Source organism: Petromyzon marinus, chromosome 79, assembly GCF_048934315.1.
Source record: "Petromyzon marinus isolate PM22_M1 ecotype Great Lakes invasive population chromosome 79, UKy_Petmar_22M1.pri1.0, whole genome shotgun sequence".
Taxonomy (NCBI): domain Eukaryota; kingdom Metazoa; phylum Chordata; class Hyperoartia; order Petromyzontiformes; family Petromyzontidae; genus Petromyzon; species Petromyzon marinus.
In genome coordinates, this window is record NC_133745.1 from 18,066,315 (window position 1) to 18,090,318 (window position 24,004).

The window sequence follows — 24,004 nt, forward strand, 5'->3', positions numbered from 1 at the left end:
ACTAGCAGTAAGTACCCGGCGTTGCCCGAGCGAAAAAGACAGACACACACATCGACCTACACACACAGACACTGACCCACACTCACAAAGACATCGACTTACACTTGGATATACACGGACGCGCATATAAACACACACTAAATATACAACAGCTATGTCTGCACGTATAGCTAGAACAGCTGGCGCTGTGGGAATGGTTTGGCCATCACCACGCCCGATCGCCTTTGTCTCCCCGGTGGTGATTATTTATTTTACACACCGCACCAGGTACTCATTTGAGGCCGAGTCGACCAAGGGGAGGCCCAAGGACAGGTTCAGACAGTCGCTATCACTGGTGTGTTTTTGTTGGTCGTAGATCAAGTGCCAAGACACCTCTACCTCCGTTTAACACGTGGGCTTTCGTGACCAATATCCGTCATAAAGTTTGTACTTTTATATTTGGGGTTAGATCACTTAAATATACCTCTACTTTAGTAGACATCGGACTGGCGGTGGGGGGCGATTTGTCACATTTATAGTTGGGAGGCTTAACATAGAACAAAGTCTCTATCACCAACAACCTGCATTTGTCCAATAATAATAATAAAAGGTTGTTGACGCGGTTGCTTAGAATACGTTTCGCACTGGATCGCATATACTCGGCTACAGAGAGCACACTTTTAATACCAAAGACAAGGCGAACGCACAAAACGACATCCTGCGAAAGCTCACAAATTAAAATTGTGGGGGAGCACATTAATTCGCTCTATGCACCACCACCACCTCAGAACTTATTTTCTCTGTGGCTGAGTGTGCACGCTCTACCTGGGGTTGCTCAACCCACAGTAAACATGTCGACAACGCAATTTTAAATTATACGTGCAGAATCGTAACAGGGTGTGCCTAAGAGCCACCCCATGTTCCCTGCCTATATTGCACTATGTGGCATATAACTCCTTAACATGAGGAGTAGAGTAGCAGGTGACTGTGACTAGAAAGTCCTAGAGTGGGACGTCCGCCATCCATTACGTGGCCATCGGCGAGCACCACCACCCCATCGTCTTCTCTCATCGAGTAAACAGCGTCTTGTACTCTACTGTAACCACGCTGACACCACATCACCGGAAGATGCCAGAACAACTTCCCCTGTGGGGAAAAAAGAATGGGGGTAAAAAAATTAAGTGTCTGGCTCCAAATCCAAATGGGTCGCACAAGGTGGAGGCTTGTGCGAGCCATTTGGTTCTGGGTTTCGGCAGAGGTGCAACTCTTCCCATGGAAATCGTGAGGCTTCTGACAAACCACACGGATCATCTCCTGAGATTTCCCCTGCAACAAACACACAATGTAATGCTTCATAAAGATTTGGTTTAAAAAAAAATGGCAACATCCAGAAGCCTGTGGAAGAATATTGGGGGGAAAGACCCATGGTAGAGGTTGAACAGGAGACACCGACGATTAAGAAGGGTGAATGGGTTGCTTTGGCAGCACCCTGGTGGTTGTCAAAGCTACGAACTGGTGGTACCCCCTTAATAACCACCACGATGAGATACAGAATGTTGCCGACAAGAACAGTGTGCCAAAGAACAGCAACACATTTAAAACACGGTTAGATTTTTATTATGAAAACGATGTCATTTTACGTTCCGCATTTTTTCTTTATTTAATCGAGAGCACAGTAACGTAATATTGTTTTCGTGGCTGAATTTTTCGTGAAAAGACAAGAGCGGCCCCCTACAGCGTTAAATGTTTGAGACCGTGTGAGCGTAACGATGTGACGCGATTTCGGGACAAAGAAGAGTCCGTGATGTATAATATACAATAATGGCCTCCAGAGTGCGACCGTGCACACGGAACAGATCACAATACAGTCTATTACCGATTTTCCGTGTAGTGTATAGTGTAGTAGCGTATAGTAGTGTCGTAGTGTATTGTAGTATAGTGGTGTAGTGTATAGTAGTGTCGTGTATAGAAGCGTAGTGCAGAGTAGTGTAGTGTAAAGTAGTGTAGTGTATAGTAGTGTAGTTAATAAAATAGTGATCATTAGTGTAGTGTATACAAGCGTAGTGTATAGTAGTGTAGTGTATAGAAGCATAGTGTATAGTAGTATAGTGTATAGAAGCGTAGTGTATAGTAGCGTAGTGTATCGTTGTCTGTAGTGTAGTACAGTAGATAATCGATTATTCAGCAGCTTCGAGTGGGAGGGGATGCCGGATTTTAAAAAACGCCGGATAATCACGAAGTATGATTTAAAATATCTTATTTTTGCACATTCCTTTGTGACATGTTTTTACGTGTTACATGTTTTTTAGTGTTTTCAATTCGTTTACTATATGAAATTGGCATAAACATACAAATAGACAAAAACAAATATCCTACTATAAAAGTTACTGTATTTTCATTACGTTGTATGTAGTGTATATAATGTACTGCACGTAATATTTAACACTGAAATCAAGCATAGCTATATTATTTAGGTTTTTCGGTAAAGTCACGTAGATAGGTTCAAAGAAGATAACAAAATATAACAAAAAAAACTACGACGTTTCGATCACAACACAAGCGATCGTCATCAGGAGGAAAGAGGAGGAAAGCTGCTCAATGCAGACTCTTTTTTCGTCATCTTCTTTGAACCTATCTATGTGACTTTACCAAAAGATCCAAAGAATATGAATTCCTGCAGTCACGAAATCTTTAAGTCAAGATTCAAGCGTAGCTACTTTTCTTTTTTGTCACACGGACACGGTCCCGATCGCCGGACTGGTTACAGCTTTTTGGAGCAGGTTTTGTCGGATTGGCCTGGGACCGCCGGATAATGTTCGAAGCCGGATAATCGAACTCTGGTAAATCGATGATCAACTGTATTGGGAAACTCCACCTTACTGATTGCCGCAACACCCCCCATGAGCTGATAATGATGTCGTTACGCCGTGGCTGAGAATGATACAACGGTTGAACACGCAACTGGTTCGAGTTTCAACTCCGCGTTGTTTTAAAATTTAAACCATGCAGATGTGACCTCCAGAGAGCCAGGATGATGGGTCTCATTGTCGATTCTCGCCCAATTCGGGCTCTCCACCCGTTCAACGCTTAATATCCGGTGAGCGGCTCCGCGCATCGGCGCTCTAGATCGAACGCTGAATCTCATTGGGGAATAAACCCAGGATCATCGAGGTGTGATGGTGATGATGATCATTTTTTTTATAAACAATCGGCATTACACCCTTTCTCGCAGTAGCACAGGAGTGGTGTTCAGGTGTTCAAATGTCAAATGGACATACCTATTATTGCAAGGCATTGAGTCTTTGTAGCCCTACTCTCCCCTCGCAAGGATTAATGATGGGAGGGGAGAGACGGGGCAGACCGGCCACATCTGCATCAAGCACACATCATGCCTGTTGCAAAACATGAAAACAAACGTTCTAATCACCGAGTGACACTGATATTTGCATTGTTTTTGTACCGTTTGCTTGTTGGCGTTCTCTTGTCTCAGACTGGTAGTGAGACAAGGCCATAACATAAAGTGTATCTATCTGGTGTAGGACAATCCGTTTCAAAGGCAATGCATACGTAATTAGCAGAGCATGTTTGATTGCATGTTATGCAAAGACTATCGTCATCATACATTGCCATTGTCATCGCTATCACACCGCCATCAACTTCACCATAATCTATGCTGCAACAAACATGACACGGATCATATCTATGGGACTTTTTTTAACTGCCGAGCTATAAGTGCCCTGATATTTGCATTTCCTTTGCGCTGTTCGCCCTTTGGCGTTATTCTCTGGTCTGGTACCGGTAGGGTGAGACAAGGCCAATCGGGTTCAAAGACAATGCATTCATTATCAGAGCAAGTTTTATTGCACGTTTTGCCACAAGTACTGTGCGTGGTTAATGCAGACTTGATTTCTTGCAAAAGGTGTGTTGTTTGAACATCTTAACACCTGTTTTAATGCCAGAAAGTGTATAGCCTATTATTATTCCAAATATGATTTTTGGTGTTGGACAGCCTGTCTCTAAAGCATGCACTCGTAAGAATGTGTTTGTCGAATTCTATATTATCATAAACTGGCATTGTGGTGTTGGTGTATATGTATTATAATAAGGCACATTAACTCTGGATGTTCGGTCAGTTGCATTTACCAGTGTTGTAAAGAAGATGCGTGTTGTTGATACGGTAAAAGTGCAATACAACCTGACCGTCATGCGGATTTTAAGTCAATGGCATGCGTACAGTACGTAGAGATTGCATCGCTTACCGACGATGCTCACCTGACGTGGTGGACACCCACGTGGCACGGATACTCAGGAAGTAAAAAAAAACAAGCCCTTCTGATTGGTTACTTAACGGGACCTGACAGCGGATTGGTTAGAGTCGGGGGGGGGGGGACATTTGAACCTTATGGCGGGACCCCGGGTTCCTGAATAAACGGAAGTCAAAATCGTAGTTAATTAATTACAAATTTTTGACGACTCCGTCCCACCGCGCACATAAACGCCGCGACCCCACCTGACGGAGATCATTCACCGAGCACCTGTCGTTGCCAAAATTGCCATAGTCACAAACAAAACTTTGATTAGCGCATCGTGTAGATCTCGTCGAGAGGAATAGATTGCCATATTGTTTGCTTTCAACAGACATAAAATGACGTCGCAACGCAGTTTATGCAAGAGCCTGGGGCTTATGGGGACCCTCGGGGTCCCGCCATAAGGTTCATTAAAGGGGACTGGCGGGTGAAATACAATATGGAAAAGGGGCACGGTAATGATTGGCGGGGAGGTCAGTTAGTGGGGTGGGGAGATCCGTTAAGAGAAAGTGGGAGTGTGATTGGCTGTCAATTAAAAGTGGGTCAAGGAACCTTTGAGAAACGGGGGCTTGGGGGATGTATATGTGGTGGTGGTGGTGGTGGGTTGGGGGGGGGAAGAACCAGAGAGCTCAACAGGCTTGGAGTGAAGTGAGAAGACGCGTGCGTGCGTGTGTGTTTGCGTCTCGTGCCTAAGGAAATAAATACTCGCATTGTTGAATACTGCTGTGTCGGGTGTGTGTGCCACCAGCCATGGTGCGCGTTCAACTTCGTCCGCACCGCACGTTGCCACCCGTTCTAATCGAAGGCCTAGCGGAGAAGGACAAACGTGTTGGGGTTTCTGGTTGAGCCGTGTAGGGGTAGGAGGAACACGCATTGATCAACGGGACACAGAGAGACGATGATAGTAAAACACTGACAGACAAGCACTCGGGACACACGGACATCGACGTGAAACGAATAGGCAGGCGGACACACATACATCGAAGTTAATATATTAACAAAGATTCCCCTTATAGCCTGTCCAGGCTGTTGGGGCAAGTGTCGTTAGCAAGCACCTATGAAGGCCGGCACAGCACACGAGGGGGTGGGTGGCCAACACCACGCCCGGCCACCTTTGTCTCCCCAGTGGTGATGTTTACGACCGCTCCCCCACATACCAATTAAACACACGGAAGCACACGCACACACAGAAACAGGCACACACAAACATTAAGACACGTGAATACAGACACGCACAGGAACACAAATACACAGAAACATAAGGTCAGAAACACACAGAGAAACACAATGGCACGGAAACACAAAGACAGAAACACGCACACATAAATATAAAGACACAGAAACACGGAACATACACGCACAGAAACACAGAAACACACACAGATAAACACAAAGACACAGAAACACAGAGAAACACAAAGGCAGAAACACAAAGATACACAAATACACAGAAACACACATAGAGAAACACACATAGAAACACAAAGACACAAACACAGAGAAACTCAAAGACACAGCAACACACATTGATAAACACAAAGACAGAAACACATAGAGAAACACAAATACACAGAAACACACAAAGAAACAGAAATACACACACGTAGAAAAACACAAATACACAGCAACACAAAGACACAGCAACACAAACACACAGAAACACACACACAGAAACACAAATACACAGAAACACACACGCACTAACTACAACAATCCCCTCTTAGTGCATTGGCTGAGCCGAGTGAGAGATTGTTGTTGTTGGCCCGAGCATCCACGCCTTTGGTTCTCAGTGATTCGTGACGAGGCCTGGGGGAGGGTAGAGGAGGAGGCGGGGGGTGGAGATGGGGGCATGGGGGTGGTGGAGGAGGGGGGTGGAGGGGGTGGTGGAGGAGGGGGGTTGAGGGGAGGGTGGAGGATGGGGGTGGAGGGGAGGGTGGAGGAGGGGGGTGGAGGGGAGGGTGGAGGAGGGGGGTGGAGGGGAGGGTGGAGGAGGGGGGTGGAGGGGAGGGTGGAGGAGGGGGGTGGAGGGGAGGGTGGAGGATGGGGGTGGAGGGGAGGGTGGAGGAGGGGGGTGGAGGGGAGGGTGGAGGAGGGGGGTGGAGGGGAGGGTGGAGGAGGGGGGTGGAGGGGAGGGTGGAGGAGGGGGGTGGAGGGGAGGGTGGAGGAGGGGGGTGGAGGGGATGGGGGGGGTAGAGGTGGAGGGGTGGAGGAGGGGGTGGTGGTAGAGGAGGGGGTGGAAGATGGTGGGGGAAATGAAAGGTGGAGGGGGGGCGGTTGGGGGGGGGGAGGAGAAGGGGATTGGAGGAGGGGTGGAGGAGAGGGATGGAGGAGATGGGGGTTGGGGGGTGCTGGACGAGGAGGGGGGTGGAGGAGGGGAGGGAGGAGGGGGAGTGGAGGAGGATGGAGTGGAGGGTGGAGGAGGGACATCACGTGGCCATCGAGGAAGGTGCGCGCGGGCGGGGCTGGGGGGGGGGGGTAGAACGTCACACGAAGGGATTGTGGAAATTCCACATTTCCATGACGACAACGAGCCCATACGGGGCGGCGTCTGCCTTGAGATAAAGACGCACGCGCATAGTGAAGATCAACAGACATCCACTGCTGGATGTAGGATTCGATGTATTTTTCTTATCAATCTTTTTACACGCTTTGGTTCTGTCGATCTGCAAGGTTCTAAAGTGAGTTGAGCGCAGTGACGGTAGAGAGAACAATAAGGTTTAGGAGCATAGACGCGCTACCTCAAAACTAAATTAAATACTTTAACACACTTTACAAATGTAACTTGTGTTTCCAGCTATAAGGCCCACTGTGGGCAATGTAGCTAATTTACACGCTTTTATACTGGTAGGAACCCTCCTGGTTCCACCAGCCCACAGGGGAGTATTGTGTCCGTCCGTCCGTCGTGCATCCAAAAATAGGAGGGGTGGGGCTGGGTGGGGATGGAGGGGCTGGCTGGGGATGGAGGGGCTGGCTGGGGATGGAGGGGCTGGCTGGGGATGGAGGGGCTGGGTGGGGATGGAGGGGCTGGCTGGGGATGGAGGGGCTGGCTGGGGATGGAGGGGCTGGCTGGGGATGGAGGGGCTGGCTGGGGATGGAGGGGCTGGCTGGGGATGGAGGGGCTGGCTGGGGATGGAGGGGCTGGCTGGGGATGGAGGGGCTGGGTGGGGATGGAGGGGCTGGCTGGGGATGGAGGGGCTGGCTGGGGATGGAGGGGCTGGCTGGGGATGGAGGGGCTGGCTGGGGATGGAGGGGCTGGCTGGGGATGGAGGGGCTGGCTGGGGATGGAGGGGCTGGCTGGGGATGGAGGGGCTGGCTGGGGATGGAGGGGCTGGCTGGGGATGGAGGGGCTGGCTGGGGATGGAGGGGCTGGCTGGGGATGGAGGGGCTGGCTGGGGATGGAGGGGCTGGCTGGGGATGGAGGGGCTGGCTGGGGATGGAGGGGCTGGCTGGGGATGGAGGGGCTGGGCGAAGAAGGCGGCCACGGCACACACGAGGTGGTGGGTGGCCACCAACCACGTCCGGCCATCTTCACGACATTTTTCACTCCACGTGGAGAATCAACAACGTGCGATTGGAGTATGCAGCTGCTCTCAATCTCTACATTATAAGCCGCCAATTCGTGGGTATTGTACTCTTTTTTTTTGACGAACAGCTTTTTTTCCCTCCACCATCCCAGGTCCCCACTCGGTCCCCACCCTTCACGCCGGCTTGTGCCCGCCCTCACAGTCGGGCAATATTTGCGGAATACACCACGTGGTGCCGCCGTTGACCCTGGCCATTGGCCGAGCAACCCAACGTTCCTACCAGCTCCCTCCGCAAGAATGTGTTTTTTTATGCTTTTTTGTGTTGTTTAACACGGAGGCTTGCACGACCAATATTGTCCATAAGGTTTTTTTTTCGGGTTAGATAGCAGAAATATAAATGTGTCATTAAACCCGCCACCACCACCCGACACGGCCAATTAGTAAGGATGGTCCCGTAAACAAAACGTGAATAATTCGCTACGATTTCAGCACCAACCTGTCAGGATGTTGGAGAATAAACCCGCAACATTTACAATTCGGCTTTACTCTCCAACACACAACTGGTAAGTGCTAAGAATTATCACGTTTTGTTTACGTGACAGGGTAATGGTGGGTTTAACGACGCATTTATATGTACGCGGTCCAGCCATCATGAGCTGCTCGCACAGCCTGGGTGATGCAGACATTTGCGATCCCGAGCACAAACAATGACGTAATCAATCAAGTGCCAGTGCTTAGATCCTGGAGGTTGCCATTATGTTTTGTATTTGTTTTTCTGGCGGAACTAGGTGTTGGTGATGATGAGTCCATGTTCCGTGCATTTAGTCAAGTGGAGGAAGCCGTTGGAATTGGCTTTTCCCACTCCTTCCCTGCCGATGGTTCCAGAGGCTTAGGTCCCTTCCAACTCTGGCATTAATAAGTTTACTCTTTGGTTTTTTCGGTCAAGTCACGTAGAAATAAGAAATAATAAAATAAAATTACATAATAGCATACGACGTTTCGATTGCAACGCAAGCAATCATCATCAGGTATAGAAGAGCTAAATTTAAGAGAGAGAGGAAACACAGAGATGGAGAAACACATCAAATTGAACAAGATTTAGTAAAATTTGGAAACAATATAATGCAGCACAGAGGGTCGGTCAAAACACAATTAACGCATGGTCTGGCTGATTACGTTATTTCAAAGATTGCTAAATTATAGGTTAAGAGTGATAGAGTACAGATCACAGACACATATACAGACATCCAAGCAGAGAGAGCCAGCACAGAGACACACAGAGAGAGACACACACATGGGACAGAGTGAAACAATGCTTCTATGTCGAAGCCTTAAATAGAGGGGGAGGGAGGGGGGTTGGAGACAGAACAAAGGAATACAAATTAGATGGCTGGGAGCCACCGTACATGCAGAAGTCAGATTAGCATGCCCACAGGGACTCTGGAGAGAAACAAGCCACATGGACTGGGAGCCACCGCACATGCCGATGCAGCGTTGTGAGGGGGGGAAGGGGGCACAGAAGTCAGATTAGCATGCCCACAGGGACTGTGGAGAGAAACAAGCCACATACACGTAGAGACAGAGGCAGAAACACAGGTAGAGACAACATAGAAACACAAACTTAGTTAAGTGTGACATATGAGAGAGAGACACGACACATACACGAAGTACCAAATCAGCATTAATAAGTTTGTTTAACACGTAGGCTTTCGCGACCAATATTATTCATAATAAAGGTTTTTGGGTAAGATTGCGTTATTTATAAATGTGTCGTAACCCTCCACCACCCGACATGGATTCACTCTTCAACACACCGGTGGGCTAAAGTAGTGAACTATTTATTTCTCTTTTGTCAACGTGACACCTTTTTTTTGCTGATTGGCCATGTCGGGTGGTGGAGGGTTACGACACATTTATAAATAACGCGATCTAACCCAAATACCTTTATTATGATTAATAAGTTTGTTTCCCACAGGAATGGTAGAAAGGACCTGGTCAAGGTTGGCGTCAAATTCTTATTTGGTTTCATCATCGGAGTCACGAGTCGGAACATATGCACTGGTGACTGTGGCATATTGGCTCCCTGCCAGTTTGCGACATAGAGTCATGAGGCGCTCACTGATTCTGACAGGTAACTCGACAACTTGATTGATTAGTTAATTCTTGATGGTGAAACAAACTCTGTGCAGCCATCGGTGTTCTTCCTGTCTGCCTTTCCAGAAGACGGCATAGCCAACTCCTTGTTCCGAGAGCTGCCCCTCCCGTGCTAGCCGAGTCTCACTGAGGGCAACCACGTCAATTTTGTGTCGTCTGAGTTCCCGGGCCACGATTGCGGTGCGGCAGTCTGGGCATTCACTTTTAGCATTGTCCATAAGGGTCCTGACATTCCAGGTCCCAAATGTAATTGTCTGATTTTTTGTTGTTGTTTCCACCGCAGTAATGGTGATCCCTCTGGACGCGGTTATCCAGTCGGAAAGGGATGTTAAGGGCACCTTTTCTAGCCCCTTCTCCACGTCGGACTGCTCAGTCGCAGTTACAGCTGCCGGAAAACACACTCATGTTTCCGCCGAGTGTTAGACGACCTTCTTGTAGCTGCCGCCTTCATGCCAGTTTGTGGCTAGAAGCTTCCAAACTTCACAAACCTGCCCCCCTCGTCACCAGCTGGTCGCTAAATGACTTGTATTGAATGTGCTGGAAGATGTTGTTCCTTTCATGAAAGGCGCCTGTGCGTGACTTCTTTTATTGTGGATAATCTACTGCACAGCAGCTTCCACGCAGTTTTTGACAGAACAGGACCATGAATCAAATGGCAAGGAGACCAAGACGATTGGAGATATCGTTCTGCTTCAGCCTTCATCCGCCTTCACAGCCGTTGAGATCTTAAGATCTTCTTCCGCCTGCTCTGCCATTGAGGGCTTGTTAACCCATGGCTGGGGGCAGGTAGGCTTATTATAATGGCGGACTATAATAACCGTGTCAAAGCATCGTCAAAGGGTACATATGGCTTTTCAAGAGGAAAAGCATTGCCATCTGCAGTCTTGCCTCAGAGAGCCCCTAGTGGTCAGTGTCCAATACACAGTTCTTCATTCCACTTTCCTCTCTCTTATAGTGCCGACATACTCAAGTAGTGCACATTATAGTAGTGTATAGTACAGTAGTGCAGTGTATAGCGTAGTGTATAGTAGTGTAATGAGTAGCATCGTGCATAGCAGTGTTGTGTATAGAAGTGCAGTGTATAGTAGTGTAGTGTATAGTAGTGTTGTGTATAGCAGTGTAGTGTATAGCATATGCTCAAGTAGTAGTAGCCACATCTTTCTCGCATTGATCTCTTATATCGCTGTCATCGTCAAGACATTACAGTGGTACCTCGGTATACGTCGTCAATTCGTTCCAGAAGGTAGGAGGACTTATACCGAAAATGGCATACACCAAACGAATTTTTCCCAAACAAATAAAGGGAAATGAAATAATCCGTTCCAGAGTATAAGAAATTTTATTTTATATGGCATATACATTAATGGGGCTGTATAACATAATGTAGACACTACTTATTACTAAAATGCATACATACATTAAAATGACAAAAAACACGTGAAAATTCACAGAGAGTTATAGCAAGGGTTGTGCACTAAACGAGATCTACTGTACAGGCAGACTGAGGAGTGGTGCTTTGTCTCAGTCGTGAACGGGGTAAACGCGGGGACGCGGTGACTCATCCCGACCCATACAAGTTCTAGCAAGCACGTCGTATCCCAAGCAAGATGTCGTATCCCAAGACGTGTTTTTTCTCGTCAAAACACAACGTGTACCAAATTCGACGTATTCCAAAGTGGTCGTATACCGAGGTATGACTGTACTTTGTGAGAGTCTTCCTCTCTTTCCCGGTTCCTTCCATTTTGCTGAACAACAACACCAAAGTTTGTATGTTCCTGTTGTTGACCATCCTACTACACATGTGTGCGTCCATCTTGCTACACACGTTTGTGTGTGTTTATCCTACTACACACTCTTTGGTTCTTTCGGTAAAGTCACTTAGGTAGAAAAATATAATAAAAAAATAATATATCATGACGTTTCGATCGCAACACAAGCGGTCGTCCTCAGGCGTAAAAAATAATCCAACAGTGGAACTGCTGAACCAGGAAGAACGCAGTGAGAGAGCCGTTACAACAAGAGGTTATATATGTTGGCAAAGAGCAAGCAGGCAGGGTCTTAGCTGGAAAGGAATTCCATCCCTGCACGCAAGCACGCATCCCCGCACACAAGCACGTCAGTTGTGTTAATGGGGGACATTTAAGGAGAGAGATTAGCATGAAATGAGCTTCCGTTGCCGCATAACAGTATTGTCCCCGCATATGCGCACAACAGCGGTGTTAATTGGAGATTAGCACTATGTTGATGGCGAGAGATTAGGCAGAAAGATTAGGGAGATTAGCAAGTTAATGTCATGTCTATGTGTAACACAAGCTGCGGCGCTGCCAACTCGCTGTTAGAGGCAAGCGCGTCCACGCAAGAGGACCACCGCAATGGTGGTCGCGCCAGTGAGACACAGCCCATCACACAGCCAGAACCATCGATACATCGAGGCTAAGGGAGCAGAGGTGGCCATGTTAGTGAGACCCCAGCCCGTTAATGCAGAGGCACCCAACAGGGAAATGCAGCTCAGAAAGTCGGAGATAACAGCTAAACGGCAGGAAGGATGGAAACATCACAGCAAGTTACGACTTTGCTTGGTTAATAACGTTATTCCAATGATTGCTCAACTTATACCCATCTTCTCGGTTGAAATTGTCCCTGTTTATATATCTGGATGGCATCATGGATACATCTTTGATGGTAGCCCGAAGGTTTGTCTCAGAAAAAACAATATCGGGCGAGCCCACTGCGTTATAACAATGATCAGCCACGGCAGAGGTATTGGTTCTGCCGTGTTTCAAATCTGCCTTGTGTTCGCGAACACGGTCCGAGACTTGTCGTTTCGTTTCCCCAATGTAACTGTTTCCACAGACACAACTTAGTTTGTAGGCACCAGGGTATTGCATGTCAGGAATGTCTTCCTTCACATATGGGATCAAATCACGGATTGTGTGTACTGTATTGAATCGAACCTTGATATTGTGTTTGCTTATGATATTGGAAATATTTTTGGTCACCCCTACTATGTATGGCAAAGTGATGGTTTTGATTGGGTCTCATCTGTGAATGATGTGATCCCTGACATGCAATACCCTGGTGTCTACAAACTAAGCTGTGTCTGCTGCAGTAGTTACATTGGGGGAATTAAGCGACATGTCACGTACCATGTTCGTGAACATAGGGCAGATCTGAAACACGTTAGGACCTATACCTCGGCCGTGGCTGATCATTGTTTTAACGCTGTGGGCACACACAATTTTTTTTTCCAAGACGAAGGTACTCTGCAAATCCACTGGCTATCAGCAAAGATTCGTTCATGAAGCCATCCAGATATATAAACACAGACACAATTTCAACCGACAAGATGGGCACAAACTGAGCAATTATTGTAAGGACATTCTTCTTTGGTTCTTTCGGTAAAGTCACGTAGAATGAGAATAAAATAATAAAATAAAACAATAAAATTCTCACGACGTTTCGGCCACAACACAAGTGGCCTTCTTCAGGTGAAAGGAGCAAACCTGTCGGGACGACAGAGCTTCAATAAACGATGCTAAGATTCGTAGCGACTTTTAAGCTGGTTGGGAGAAGTGAGGCACCTTGACAAAGGAGTTTACATATCAAATAGCTGAGGGATTAGCTTGTGACTGGTCACAGGAATGGCTATGTTAAAGTCAAAACCTACACATCCACAGAGGCAACTAAGAATTTAACATTTAAATAGCTAAGGGATTAGCTTGTGCAAATAGCTGAGGGATTAGCTTGTGACTGGTCACAGAAATGGCTATGTTAAAGTCAAAACCTACACATCCACGAGGCAACTAGTAATTTAGCATTGAAATAGCTAAGGGATTAGCTTGTGACTGGTCACAGAAATAGGTGTTAAAGTAAAGGCCTACACATCCACAAGTGAGGTACCTTGACAAAGGGGGTTTACATATCAAATAGCTGAGGAATTAGCTTGTGACTGGTCACAGGAATGGCTATGTTAAAGTCAAGACCTACACATCCACAGAGGCAACTAGTAATTTAGCATTGAAATAGCTAAGGGATTAGCTTGTGCAAATAGCTGAGGGATTAGCTTGTGACTGGTCACATAAATGGCTATGTTAAAGTCAAGACCTACACATCCACAGAGGCAACTAGTAATTTAGCATTGAAATAGCTAAGGGATTAGCTTGTGCAAATAGCTGAGGGATGAGCTTGTTAATGGTCACAGAAATGGCTATGTTAAAGTCAAAACCTACACATCCACAGAGGCAACTAGTAATTTAGCATTGAAATAGCTAAGGGATTAGCTTGTGACTAGTCAGAAATAGATGTTAAAGTCAAAGCCTACACATCCACAGAGGCACCTCGTACATGGACGCCAAAGGGGGCTGCAACAACTCAACTGTCATACAGTAAACCGATGTGAAAAAACCTAATTCTAAATTACATCAATATAATAAATGTACTCAATATATTCTTCAATAAGCTGAGCTATTAACATTAACTGGGTATACATTACACTATATAATGAATACCATATAGTAAACCATTAAAAACTAAAATATAAACTACCTCAATGTTATATCACAATGTTATATGGTGAAAAAACGGGTGGATTCTTACCTTCCACTTCAGCACCACGGACAGCTATGAGCCTCGTTCAGACGGACGAGTCCATCCATGGTTGGAGCAGAGGAGGAAGGAGGGGAGAAACAGCTGCAAGGCGCTGTTATACTCCATGTTATAAACCATACCATTAACCGTGGTGTGAGAGGTATTAAGAGTCAGTGCCAGATAAAGAGCTGCGGTCTGAAGGTCCTCGTAAAATACAATTAATTAAGAACCGAAATGGTTTAAAACATCTTTCCAATGGTTACTATTCATTATTCATTATATAGTGTAGTGTATACCCAGTTAATGTTAATAGCTCAGCTTATTGAAGAATATATTGAGCACATTTATTATATTGATGTAATTTAGAATTAGGTTTTTTCACATCGGTTTACTGTATGACAGTTGAGTTGTTGCAGCCCCCTTTGACGTCCATGTACGAGGTATCTCTGTAGATGTGTTGGCTTTCACTTTAACATCTATTTCTGTGACCAGTCACAAGCTAATCCCTTAGCTATTTCAATGCTAAATTACTAGTTGCCTCTGTGGATGTGTAGGTTTTGACTTTAACATAGCCATTTCCGTGACCAGTCACAAGCTAATCCCTCAGCTATTTGATATGTAAACCCCCTTTGTCAAGGTGCCTCACTTGTGGATGTGTAGGCCTTTACTTTAACAACTATTTCTGTGACCAGTCACAAGCTAATCCCTTAGCTATTTCAATGCTAAATTACTAGTTGCCTCTGTGGATGTGTAGGTTTTGACTTTAACATAGCCATTTCTGTGACCATTCACAAGCTCATCCCTCAGCTATTTGCACAAGCTAATCCCTTAGCTATTTCAATGCTAAATTACTAGTTGCCTCTGTGGATGTGTAGGTCTTGACTTTAACATAGCCATTTCTGTGACCAGTCACAAGCTAATCCCTCAGCTATTTGCACAAACTAATCCCTTAGCTATTTCAATGCTAAATTACTAGTTGCCTCTGTGGATGTGTAGGTCTTGACTTTAACATAGCCATTCCTGTGACCAGTCACAAGGTAATCCCTCAGCTATTTGATATGTAAACCCCTTTGTCAAGGTGCCTCACTTTTCCCAACCAGCTTAAAAGTCGCTACGAATCTTAACATCGTTCATTGAAGCTCTGTCGTCCCAACAGGTCTGTACCTTTCACCTGAAGACGGCCGCTTGCGTTGTGGCCAAAACGTCGTGAAAATTTTATTGTGTTATTTTATCATTTTATTCTCATTCTACGTGACTTTACCGAAAGAACCAAAGAAGATGAATCCTTGCAGTCACGAAAGCTTTAAATCGAAATGTAAGGACATTATTAACCAGTTTAAGTCATAACTGGCTGTGATATTTCCATCCTACCTGCCGATGTTAGCAGTTATTTTCGACTCTCTGAGTTACATCAACAGGGTAAATGTCTCACTAACACAGCCACCGTTGGTCGTTTTCCTCAATGTGGCGGTGGCTCTCGTTGTTCTTTACATTGACATGCTAATCTCTCACAATACAATGGCCACCTCCACAGCTTCGTCGTCGTGGAGATTGCCCAGCTCTCCGATCTTACATTTACATGCAAATTTCATGTCTAGCCCCGCCCACTTCACTTATGACCCTTGGGCTACACCCATCTCAAACCTTTATAACGTCCTGCCTCAGTAGCTCAGAAGGGGGGCGTGACCTGGGGCGGAGCCGGCCGCACCACGGGAGTTATAAGCGGGGTGTGAACAGACAGAGCTGGGCTGTTCAACCCCGGGATGAAGATGCCATCAACGGTCCTCGAGTCTCTGATCATCGTTCGTGACCAGACAGCCCGTCAGCTGCCTTGGTCACACTGTGTAGTATTCCCCGAGTGTTAGTGAGATTAGGAACGGTGGTGAACACCTTATGTATAGTGTTCACGTTGGTTGTTATGTGTTAATAAATAGTGTTGCCTCCAAGCTGAGTGTGTGCCTCAATCGAACCCATTACACATTAACCACAATACTTGTGGTTAGAATGCAAACAAAAAACATACTCTGATAATATATGCATTGTCTTTAAAACTGATTGGTCCACACCAGAGACTGCAGAGACAGCTGTGGTTGGTTTTCCACCAATCAGAGGGCTGCCAGGTGAAAAAGAGCATGTTTAAGAGAGATAAGCATAAAAATAGGTTTCCCCCTTTTTTCTGTCAATCAGTTTCAAGGACAATGTATATATTATCATAGTATTTTTTTGTTTGCATTTTGACTGAAGGTATCGTGGTTAATGCAGACATAAATCCTTGTAAAAAGGTTTTAGTTTTGTTGCCAGAAAAAAGGGGGAAACCCCTATTATTATAACAAAACAGTTGTGAAGATGTTAAAACACCAAACTGAAATCATTTACAAGGAATCATGTCTGCATTAGCCACAATACCTGTGGTCAAAAATCAAACCAAAAAATACTCTGATAAGAAATGCACTGTCTATTAAACTGATTGGTCTACACCAGAGACAGCTTTCTTTTGAGCCTATTCTCAAAACGGTGTTAGACCAGAGGACGCCAAAAGGCGTACAGCACAAAGACAAGCATTATCAGAGTAATGAGCGCTCGGGGTGAGCTGCTACATCATGGGACCTCCTTTGCCAGTCCCAAAATATGAGAATAGGTGTTTTTCCTTTTTACTGGCAACAAAAGACTAGGTTGAAAAGAAAGCTGTCTCTGGTGTGGACCAATCAGTTTCAAAGACAATGCATATATTATCAGAGTATGTTTTTTTCTGTTTGCATTCTGACCGCAAGTATTGTGGTTAATACAGACATGATTCCTTGTAAAAGGTTTCAGTTTGGTTTTTTTACATCTTAACACGTGTTTTGTTGCCAGAAAAAAGGGGAAAACCTATTCTCAATACATGCATTGTCTTTGAAACTGATTAGCCTACACCAGACAATGCATGTATTATAATACATGCTCTGATAATTATGCTCTGATAATTATCAGAGCATGTCTGTTTGCATGTTCACCGCAAGTCCGTGTGGTTAATCCAGGTTTGATGCCTTGCAAAATGTTCCTATTTGGTGTTTGAACATCTTAACACTTGTTTTATTGCCAGAAAAGATAAAACCTATTCTTATTTTTTATTTATTTTGAATTATAAGCGTTGCACACGTTGGTGATGTGCAGTTCCCATATCTTGATGCTGCTGGTGTAGGTGGCTTCTTTTACGACTGATGGAAAGGCATAGAACTTTGTGATGGTATTCTTTGCGTATATTGCCAAGTCATTTTTTTGGTGGTAGTGGCTACAGTCGTGATGTTGTATCCATGGATGTGGTAGCGACTGACATGAAAGGCAACTAAAACGTGGGTTTCTTACAGCGTCAAAACATATTTACGTGTTCATTAAGGTTGCGAGATAATCGCATTTCGCCAGGAAAGTCAATCAATGTTCAGTTGAATGATCTTTGTCCCAGGACATACCTGGCGTGTTGCTTGGCCCTAAGAATGGGCCATTGGCGTGTCTTATGATATTGTTGCTCTGGAGACCAGGAGATGAATGACTGATGTTTGGTCACTGCGCCAATAGCATTTGGCATGATTTCTCTCTTCACACAGTGGGCCGCATTAAGGTCGACATCTTCCACTCCATTGTTTCCAGTGCCACGCCAAAAGAATAAATCCAACCCCTGCCTTAGGATTGTATGTTTAATGTACTAACCATTAATACACCATGCTATATGCCTTCGTTTTTCATTGATAAAGATGAAAATGTTCTTTATTTCTATGGAAGTTTCCATATGTGGCAAACCAGCAAACGGTCCGTGTATCTGTTTAATGTATTTAGTTGTCAATCATACAAAAAAAATGTGTAATAATCGCCATTGCACAAACTCACGTATATAACAGACAAGCATACATGCATGTGTAGTGTCAGTGAATCGGTGACGAGGTTTGTAGAGGCACCTTCTTTATTGAACAAACAAACAAAGATCCCCCGTATAGCCTCAACAGACTGTAGGGGCAAGTGCTGTTATTGAACACACACTATCTCACCTGCACACTCTACAGTCGCTAGCCTATACACAACACTAGCCGTCTAACACCGACGGCACTGACGGAGACAGCCAAAAACTTTCTAGCAGCGCAATATCGAGCGAAGACGATGGCGACGAGATGACAACAATGACGAGACAATCCAATCCCAGAACCGGCAGCCTCGAGCTCTCACTCCCGGCCCCTTTTATGCTACCAGTGCGACCTGGCTGCACCCTGTCCGTGCCTCCCTTCTCGAACCTACGAGCAAGTTCCAGAGGCTTTGCAATGGGGCCCCCCATTACCCTTGCCCCAGTACCTCTGCCCTGCTAACACACCCGCTCACATGCTCACAGGCGTGTGTACTGTTTGTCTACCACAGATGTCGCTGCTGGCCACCAGCCAGCGCTATTACACTACACATGCATGAATCAATATGTATGTGGAGCCGGTCTGCCCTGTCCCTCTCTTCCCATCATGAATTCTAACGAGGGGGACAGGTCGGCTAAAAAGACGCCAATTATAAAAAAAATAATACAGTTCGAAGACGATGATGAGTAGATACACTGCGTTGTGTTCTGTCTTCAGGGAAGTGGGCGACTCCACAACATCTGAGCAGCAGGGTAGGGGGGGGGGGTGTGAAACGTGCGAAACTATATTTCAAAGTGTTCCTCCGAAGGGCAGTGGCGGATCTGCAACAGTGACCAGACACACCACCACCCCTCCATGTCACAACACCGCAGCGCAATCTCTCAGCATGATGTCAGCGCCAAATCTAAATTAGGGCCTGCCTTTTAACTGCTGTGCACGTGGGGCTCGGGGTCCAATCCCTCATCGCCACTACATTTACTTATAATAAAATAAAAACGCACCTGGCTATGCACAGCTATTACAGCTGTGAAATGTAATATAACATGTGCCCACGTGCTTCAGAGTACACAATTATACGCGTGATTAATCATGTGGGTGAGCATACACTGGCTATGTACGCATCAATAGTATTTCTATAGAGCATCAACAAGGTGTTGGGGCACGTGTTGTGTGGGGGCTGGCGTCCACCCCACCGCCCTTACCGGGCAGGTGGGGAGCGACGTCCGCCTCCTCCACTCCCTCCTCCACCGCGTTGATCGGCTCCCGCCGGGCGACCGCCGACCGGGTGATCAGCCCCCCCGCGCTAGCGCCCTCTCTGAGGGACGTAGCTAAATTGCTGGCTAACTGCCACACAGGGTTACTCCATGCACGCCCACGTACACCACCACTAATGCTAACGCGGCGGCACGACCGCGCGCGCCCCTGTAGGCAAATATATCCTAACACGCGCACACACCTAACACGCGCACACACCACAGTTAACGCTAGCGCGGTGGCACGCACCAGCAGGCGATTATATCAATGAGCGCTTGTGCTGCGGCTCTGCCCTCACTTTCGCCATGCGTCCGTTCACGTAGCCGCTCCACACACAAATCACAGATACTGCACTGATGCTCTGTGCTAATGTTTTTTCATGGCGCAAATCCTGCACTGCCTGGAGGGAATATTCTGTGAGCAGAGCCTAGACTACCGCTATCCAAGTCCCCAAACACTCACACGCCCTATCACGTACCTCGCAGCTGTACTCACGGCTTCACACGGATGATGTGAGTCGGAGGGAGGATGGCAAAAAAAACCTTGCCTATCACTGCCTCGTAGCAGCACTCGCTGGCATCACACAGATGCTGTGAGCGGCTCGAGGAGGCAAGACGGCAGGGGGGTCGTCTTGGCGACCAAGAGGTTGGAGATGAGATCTCCTCTGAACAGATTTTGGCTCCCCTTTTTATGCCCCTTGACTTCAAACAAAAAGTCCAGGGTAATGTTATCCTGCTCAACCAATCGTGCACCTACCTGTGATTTTCAAAGTTCCTCTTGCCTTACATGAAACGTCAAGCTGGTTATTTCTCGACCTATTGTCTGTGCACCTGTACTCATTAATTCCTGACTCAGCCTGTTTAATCTGGAAGGACGTCTGGCTGGCGAATTCACACCCTACCTGTGTGCATTCGGTCTGTGGCGCTGGGATCCCCTGACCTCATTGTCTGCTCTGCTCGCGTAATATTTTACCCCAGCCCTGGCCCCGGGAAAACGCGGGACTTCCCTCCTAGGGGCCCTTCGGATGGATGAAAATCCGTTGTGCCAGGCGATCCCCCTCGGGGCACTACATGCATGTGCTGCGTGTGATCAGGATGGAGGGCAGGGGGGAGTCGCGGTGCTTGCGGCCATGACACCACAGTTGCTCGGGAGCACCGACTAAGTCTAACACCTTCTTGGTTATTTCTGTAAAGTCACGTAGAATGAGAATAAAACAAAATAAGATGATACAATTCTCACGACGTTTTGGCCACAACACAAGTAGCCTTCTTCAGGTGAAGGAACAGAACTGTCGGGACGACAGCGCTTCAATGAACGCTGCTAAGATTTGCAGCGTCTTTTAAGCTAGGTGGGAGAAGTAAAGCGTCTAGACCAGTGGTTCTTAACCTGGGTTTGATCGAACCCCAGGGGTTCGGTGAGTCGATCTCAGGGGTTCGGCAGAGCCCCCGCCACGGAGGTCCGGACACACTTGAATTATTGTGTAAATTTGTGATGACACACACGGCCCGCTTGGCCATCACTGGCTGCAGATGATCATGCTACACTGCTTGGCCAATCAGCGCTGCGGGGAATTTAGTGCGTACTCAGTAGTCAACGTGTGACTGTTGTTGTCGTACGTCGTGTGATTTCTTTAATATTTTATCCATACTAACTATGTCGGGCAAAAGAAGAAAGTGGTCGGACGAATATGTACAACATGGATTCTCATGTATCACGGAACGTGATGGGAGTGAGCGTCCTATCTGCATGATTTGCAACGCCATGTTGAGCAACTCTAGTCTTGCACCGGCAAAACTAAAGGAACACTTCTTGAAGCTGCATGGAGACGGGGAATACAAGAACACAACACTTGCTGAATTCAGGGTGAAGAGAGCCAGATTCGATGAAAGGGCCACTCTGCCTGCTCTTGGATTTGTACCTGTTAACAAACCGATCCTGACAGCATCGTACGAAGTTGCTTACCTGATCGCAAAGCAGGGCAAGCCACACACCATTGGTGAAACACTTGTGAAACCAGCTGCATTAAAGATGGCGAATCTGATACTCGGAACAGCGGCCGAAGGTAAATTATCCCAAATTCCCCTTTCAAATGACACCGTCAGTGACAGAATAGAAGACATGAGTAAAGACATCTTGGCTCAAGTAGTCGCGGATCTGATTTCAAGCCCGGCAAAATTCAGCCTTCAACTCGACGAAACCACAGACGTTTCTGATCTAAGCCAGCTTGCTGGTTTTGTACGCTATGTGAAAGACGACATGATAAAAGAAAGTTTTTATTTTGTAAGCCTCTTACAACAACAACGAAGGCAGCCGATGTGAAGAAGCTTTTGGATGACTTCTTCAGAGACAACAATCTTTCATGGGATATGGTTTCTGCAGTTTGTACGGACGGAGCTCCAGTCATGCTGGGAAGAAAGTCTGGTTTTGGTGCGCTAGTAAAGGCCGATGCACCACACATCATTGTGACGCATTGTATTCTGCACAGGCATGCGTTGGCAACAAAAACCTTACCTCCAAAAATGGCAGAAGTATTAAAAACTGTGGTGGAATATGTGAACTATGTGCGAAAAAGTGCTCTGAGGCACCGCATCTTCAGTGAGCTGTGTAAAGAAATGGGCTCTGAATTTGAGGTACTTCTGCTCCATTCTAATATTCGGTGGTTATCCCGGGGACAGGTGCTGAATCGTGTTTTTGCCATGCGTGTGGAATTAGCCCTGTTTTTGCAAGAGCACCAACACTGCCATGCAGATTGCTTCAAAAATCCTGAGTTCATTCTCATTTTAGCGTACATGGCTGATATATTCGCAGCTCTCAATCATCTCAATCAGCAGATGCAGGGTGGTGGAGTCAATATCATGGAAGCGGAAGAACACCTGAAGGCTTTTCAAAAAAAGCTACCGTTATGGAAACGACGAACAGAGAACAATAACTTCGCAAACTTCCCGCTTCTGGACGACTGTGCAAGTAAGATCGAAGATGTGTCTGGAATCGGAGATATTTCTGTATCCACGGAACTGAAGCAAACAATTGCCACGCACTTAGATGAGCTTGCAAAGTCTCTCGACGGATATTTCCCTACAAGAGAGTCATATCCAGCATGGGTGAGACAGCCGTTCACGTTTGCTGTTGAAACAGCAGATGTCAATGATGAATTCCTCGACGAAATCATTGAAATTCAGCAGAGCCAGGTTCAACAGCAACTCTTCAGAACAACAACGCTCTCAACGTTTTGGTGTCGACAAATTAACAAGTATCCAGTTATTGCTAAGAAAGCCCTGGATTTTTTTATACCATTTGTTACAACATATCTTTGTGAGCAATCCTTTTCGAGGATGCTGGACATAAAAACGAAGAAAAGGAACAGACTTTGCTGTGAAAATGACATGAGAGTGGCACTTGCCAAGGTGAAGCCACGCATATCTGAACTGATCTCTCAAAGGCAACAGCAGAAGTCACATTGATTTCCAGGTATGTAATTTGTTGTGAGTTTATGCATTGTGTTGGTTTTATTCTTTGAACAAGGTAATGTTCATGCACGGCTCATTTTGTGTACCAGTAAAAAACATATCTATGTCTTGAATTTGAAAAAAATCACATTTTATTTTTCACTAAAGAGGGGTTCGGTGAATGCGCATATGAAACTGGTGGGGTTCGGTACCTCCAACAAGGTTAAGAACCACTGGTCTAGACAAAGGAGTTTACATATCAAACAGGAGAATTTAGCATTGAAATAGCTGTGTTAAAGTGTTGGATCAGCAGGGTGCTAAAGTCAGAAATTAGCATGTAACTGGGGGATTTGCATGATGTTAATGTGAGGGATTAGCATGTGACTGGTCACGGAAATAGCTATGTTAAAGTCAAGGTGTACATATGAACAGAGGCATTTCGTATTTGGACGCTAAAGGACTGCAACTACCCAACTATCATACAATAAACCGATGTGAAAAAACTAAGTATAAACTACATCAATATAATAAATGTACTCAATATATTCTTCAATAAGTTGAGCTATAAACATAAAGTAACTGGGTATACACTACACTATATAATGAATACCATATAGTAAACTAATAAAAAAACTAAAATATGAACTACATCAATGTTATCAATAAACTCTATATACTCTCCAATCAGCTGGGTGCTTCAATGAATGCTGCTAGGATTCGCAGCGTCTTTTAGGCTAGGTGGGAGAGGTAAAACGCCTTGACAAAGGAGTTTACATATCAAACAGGAGAATTTAGCATTGAAATAGCTGTGTTAAAGTGTTGGATCAGCAGGGTGTTAAAGTCAGAAATTAGCATGTAACTGGGAGATTAGCACGATGTTA